The sequence below is a fragment of the Pristiophorus japonicus genome, chromosome 4 (genome assembly GCF_044704955.1).
Source record: "Pristiophorus japonicus isolate sPriJap1 chromosome 4, sPriJap1.hap1, whole genome shotgun sequence".
NCBI lineage: Eukaryota > Metazoa > Chordata > Chondrichthyes > Pristiophoridae > Pristiophorus > Pristiophorus japonicus.
Window position 1 is genome coordinate 57,499,317 of NC_091980.1, and position 6,047 is coordinate 57,505,363.

Sequence of the window (6,047 nt, forward strand, 5' to 3'; positions counted from 1 at the left end):
TTTCTCGTTACATATCTATAGAAGCTTTTGCAGTCAGTTTTTATGTTCTCAGCAAGCTTCCTGTTGCCGAATATTAGGCAGAATATTATCTGAATAGGGGCAGATTAGGAAAAGGGGAGGTGCAATGTAACCTGGGTGTCCTGGTACACCAGTCATTGAAAGTTGGCATGTAGGTACAGCAGGCAGTGAAGAAGACAAATGGCATGTTGGCCTTCATAGCTAGGGGATTTAGTTTAGGAGCAGGGAGGTCTTACTGCAGTTGTACAGGTCCTTTACCTGTACATGAGGCCTCACCTGGAATATTGTTCAGTTTTGGTCTCCTAATCTGAGGAAGTGTAGCGAAAGTTCACCAAACTGATTCCCAGGATGACAGGACTGACATATGAGGAGAGACTGGATTGACTGGGCCTGTATTCACTGGAGTTTAGAAGAATGAGAGGGGATCTCATAGGAACATCTAAAATTCTGACGGGACTGGACAGGTTAGATGCAGGAAGAATGTTCCCGATGCTGGGGAAGTCCAGAACCAGAGGTCACAATCTAAGGATAAGGAGTAAGCCATTTAGGACCTAGATGAGGAGAAACTTCTTCATTCAGAGAGTTGTGAACCTGTGGAATTCTCTACCGCAGAGAGTTGTTGATGCCAGTTCGTTAGATATATTCAAGAGGGAGTTAGATATGGCCCTTATGGTTAAATGGACCAAGGGGTATGGAGAGAAAGCAGGAAAGGGGTACTGAGGTGAATGATCAGCCATGATCTTACTGAATGGTGTTGCAGGCTCGAAGAGCCGAATGGCCTACTCCTGCACCTATTTTCTATGTTTCTCTGTTTCTATGTAATAGCAGAGGCTCTGACCATCATTTTCCAATCTTCTCTGGCTACAGGGGATATTTTCGACGAAATGTCTACCTACAATGCTAAATGTAAAATTGAATGGCTTACCCATAGCCATGTAACTGGACACCGGCGCTAGCCAATCCACCATGAGTAAAAAGATGTTTGAGAGACTGTGGTGCAACAAGGCACTCAAACCAGCCCTGAGCCCCATCCACACGAAATTGAGAACGCACACCAAAGAGCTCATCACTGTCCTGGGCAATGCCATGGTCAAGGTCACCTACGAGGGCACGGTGCACAAACTGCCACTCTGGATTGTCCCGGGCGATGGCCCCACACTGCTTGGAAGGAGCTGGCTGGGCAAAATCCGCTGGAACTGGGATGACATCCGAGCGCTATCACATGTTGATGAGGCCTCATGTACCCAGGTTCTTAACAAATTTTCTTCCCTTTTTGAGCCAGGCATTGGAAACTTTTCCAGGGCGAAGGTGTGGATTCACTTGGTCCCAGAGGCACGACCCAACCACCACAAGGCGTGAGCAATACCTCACATAATGAGCTAGAGAGTGGAAATCGAGCTGGCCAGGCTGTAACGCGAGGGCATCATCTCCCCAGTGGAATACAGCAAGTGGGCCAGCCCGATTATTCCAGTACTCAAAAGTGATTGTACGGTCAGGATTTGCAGCGATTATAAAGTAACTATTAATCGTTTCTCGCGACAGGACCAATACCCGCTACCTTAGGCAGACGACCTATTTGCGACGCTGGCTGGAGGAAAGACGTTCACCAAGCTCGACCTGACTTCGGCCTACATGATGCAGGAGCTGGAGGAGTCTTCGAAGGGCATCAACACGCACAAGGGACTGTTCATCTACAACAGATGCCCGTTTGGAATTCGGTCAGCTGCAGCAATCTTCCAGAGAAACATGGAGAGCCTACTCAAGTCGGTACCATGCACGGTGATTTCTCAGGATGACATATTGGTCACAGGTCGGGACACCGTCGAGCACCTACAAAACCTGGAGAAGGTCCTCCAGCGACTGGATCGTGTAGGGCTGTGGCTGAAAAGGTCGAAATGTGTTTTCATGGCAACAGAATTGGAGTTTTTGGGGAGAAAGATCGTGCCAGACGGCATTCGGCCCACAGACGCCAAGACAGAGACTATCAGGAATGCGCCCAGGCCACAGAAAGTCACGGAGCTGCTGTCGTTCCTGGGACACCTCAACTATTTTGGTAACTTTTGACCGGGGTTAAGCACCCTCTTGGAGCCCCGACATGTGTTATTGCGTAAAGTTGAGAACTGGGTATGGGGAAAAAAACAAGTAATTGCTTTTGAGAAAGCCAGAAACATTTTTTGCTCCAATAAGCTGCTTGTATTGTATTGTATTGTATTGTATTGTATAACCCGTATAAAAGACTTGTGCTAGCATGTGATGTGTCGTCGTACAGAGTTGGGTGTGTATTACAACAAGCTAAAGTTTTGGGGAAGTTGCAACCTGTCGCCTATGCCTCCAGGAGCTTGTCTAAGGCCGAGAGGGCCAACAGCATGATTGAGAAAGAGGCATTAGCATGTGTTCGGGGTAAAGAAAATGCATCAGTACCTGTTTGGCCTCAAACTTGATCTGGAAACCGATCACAAGCCCCTGTTCGCTGAAAACAAGGGGATAAATACTAATGCCTTAGCCAGCATACAAAGATGGGCACTCGCACTATCAGCGTATAACTATACCATCCGCCACAAGCCAAGCACCGAGAACTGTGCGGATGCTCTGTCAGCTACCATTGCCCACCACGGGGGCGGAAATGACGCAGCCTGCAAACTTGTTGATGGTGGCGCAGCCCGCAAACTTGTTGATTGTCATGGAAGTGTTTGAAAATGATAAATCACCTGTCACGGCCCACCAGAATAGGACTTGGACCAGCAAAGATCCTCTGCTGTCCCTAGTAAAAAAACTGTGTAATGTATTGGAGCTGGGCCAGCATCCCCGTTGAAATGCAAGAGCTAATCAAACCGTTCCAGCAGCGAAAGGACGAGCTGTCCATTCAGGCAAACTGCCTGTTGTGGGGTAACCGCGTAGTGCTACCAAAACAGGGCAGGGAGAAGTTCATCTCGGATCTCCACAGCACACACCTGGGTATAATAATGATTAAAGCGATAGCCAGATCCCACATGTGGTGGCCCGGTATTGACTCTGACTTAGATTCCTGTGTACGGCAATGCAGCGTGTGTGCTCAGTTGAGCAACGCGCCCAGAGAGGCACCACTAAGTTTGTGGTCCTGGCCCTCCAGACCATGGTCGAGGATCCATGTCGATTATGCGGGCCGTTTCTCGGTAAAATGTTCCTGGTGGTGTTGGATGATTTTTCAAAATGGATTGAACGTGAAATAATGTCGGGAAGCACCGCCACCACCACCATTGAAAACCTGAGGGCCATGTTTGCCACCCACTGCCTGCCTGACATACTGGTCAGTGACAACGGGCCATGTTTTACCAGTGCCGAATTTAAAGAATTCATGACCCGCAATGGGATCAAACATGTCACCTGGGCCCCGTTTAAACCAGCCTCCAATGGGCAGGCATAGTGGGCAGTACAAACAATCAAACAGAGCCTTAAACGAGTCACAGAAGGCTCACTCCAAACCCGCCTGTCCCGAGTACTTCTCAGGCTCACCCACAGCCCTGCAGGGCCAGCAACATGCCAGCTCAGCGAGGGCACAGCCAACACACCAGAACAGACATTTGTACAGAGGCGGTCCACCAGGGAAAGAAAGGCTCCCGACCGCCTCACCTAGTAAATAGTTTTCACTTTGACTTTGGCGGGGGAGTGATGTTGTGTATCCGTAAAGCATGCACTCCCATGTTCCACCAGGGAGCACATCCCCGACGTCCCAAGGGATCCCAGTATCCCTTGGGAGCACTGTATATAAGCTGGCCGCTAAGGCCTGTTCCTCACTCTGGAGTGTCTTAATAAAGACTGAGGTCACTGTTACTTTTAACCTCCCTGTGTGCAGGCTCATCTGTGTTCGGAACAAAACAGGCGGAACAGTGGAAAATTGAAATCAATCCGGATAAGTGTGAGGTAATGCATTTAGGGAGGTCTAACAAGGCAAGGGAGTACACATTAAATGGTATGACACTGAAAAGTAGAGGAACAAATGGACCTTGGAGTTCAGGTCTACAGATCCCTGAAGGTAGCAGGCCAGGTAGATAGGGTGGTTAAGAAGGCATATGGAATATTTGCCTTTATTAGTCGAGGCTTGGAATACAAGAGCAAGGAGGTTATGCTTGAACTGTATTAAACACTGGTTAGGCTGCTGCTGGAGTACTGTGTGCAGTTCTGGTCATCACATTACAGGAAAGGTGTGATTGCACTGGAAAGGGTGCCGAGGAGATTTACAAGAATGTTGCCTGGACTGGAGAATTTTGGCTATGAGGAAATATTGGAGTTGCTGGGTCTGTTTTCAATGCAACAGAGGCGGCTGAGGGGAGATCTGATTGAGTTGTATAAAATTATGAGGGGGCTGGATAGACTGGATAGGAAGGACCTGTTTCCCTTAGCAGATTGGTCAACAGCCAGGGGACATAGATTAAAAGTAACTGGGGGGAGGTTTAGAGGAGATATGAGGGGAAATGTATTCAACCACAGGGTAGTGGGGGTCTGGAACTCACTGCCTGAAAGGGTGGTCGAGGCAGAAGCCCTCACCGAATTTTAAAAATACTTGGATGTGCACTTAAAGTGCCGGATCCTACAGTGCTACGGACCAAGCGCTGGAAAGTGGGATTAGGCTGGATAGCTTTTGGTCAGGCGGCGCGAACACGATGAGCTGAAATGGCCTCCTTCCTGGATGTAAATTTCTATGATTTTATGTTAATATAGTGAATGCAGTGAACGGAATGCTTTCCCATTGCAAGTATTCAGCATCAGCATCAAGCACTTTCAGTTCAAGTATAGGACAGATTAGGTTTTAAGTAAAGCGTCCCCTACATTGTCCCAAAAATAAACCTTAAGTCTCAAGCTCAGAAGAGTGTCTTTTTCCAGGACCAGGGTGACATTTTCAGTTTTCTGCACCAACTTCCCTTCTGGTCTCTGAGATTTTAATTTAGTGCCATGTTGGATCAGTTTTGTGCCATGTGCACATACCCACTGGAAACTGCGACTCCATTTAACAGAAGTCTCTCACAGGTAACATAAATAGGAGACTTTCAGTTTATCACTCTGGAGTAGATTCAATCTCAAGTTCCAGTGGTGCAAATATAGTGTGCAAACCTATTGGTTTAGAAATTGTGGTCGGTCGCTTCCCGTGTGCAGATGCCTCCGACCGCAAACATTTCGATGATAGTACTTGTTGTTCCCGGAGTTTTGGAGACTTGTGGTCCTGGGCCTCTATGCGAAGGCCTGCTTAGCAGCCCATGTATCCCAGCAACGTATGCGCTTCGTACGTATCACAGGGATCACGTGCTTTTATCAGTCGTAAGAATCTGAAGGACATTCGCTGGGCAGGAGTTGGGCAAATAGTTCAACTCTCCGCCAGTGAATGTTCATTTCCTGTGCAAACATGCGCAGTGCACGCAAAAACCCGAAACTTGCGGCGAAGTTACCACCGTGTACGCTGTGCGTACGTGGTCACAGGCTCCGTAAAATCTGTGCCAATATCCCTAGTTTTATTACTCCAGAAACCATTGCAAAACCCAAAGGAGAGAAAGGATGGAGTTCTAACAGATACAAACTTGAGAAAGATTAAAGTAAGTCCAAAGGCAAGTAAACCAAGCCTTGCTATTTGGTGACTTCACTGTGAGATTGATAGTGTCCTGAACAGAGGGAAGTCATTCAATAAGGCAGTTATATGTTTTCAGGGGACTAGGGTTAGATAATTTGATGAAAGAAGAAAGGAAGGGAACCATAATTACTTTGTCCTTTAAGATGCCAAAATATAATTAGCAGATTTAAAGATTTGGGCTCAATTTTCCCCAGTATTTACTCTGTTTTTTGTGGAGTAGGCTGCTTTTTCTGGCCTAACTTAAAAATCACCAGTTTCCCCAATCAATTTGCACCAGCATAACTCACTTAGTTATGTTTTTTTTAGGTCAGTTTTTTTTTTTCCTCAAAAGGCGGCGTTACCAGCCACCTATGCCAATTCTGGCCATTTAGGAGCTTTGGCCAGCTAATAGTTACTCCATTTCTACTTAGGCCAGTGTATGTGGCCACTC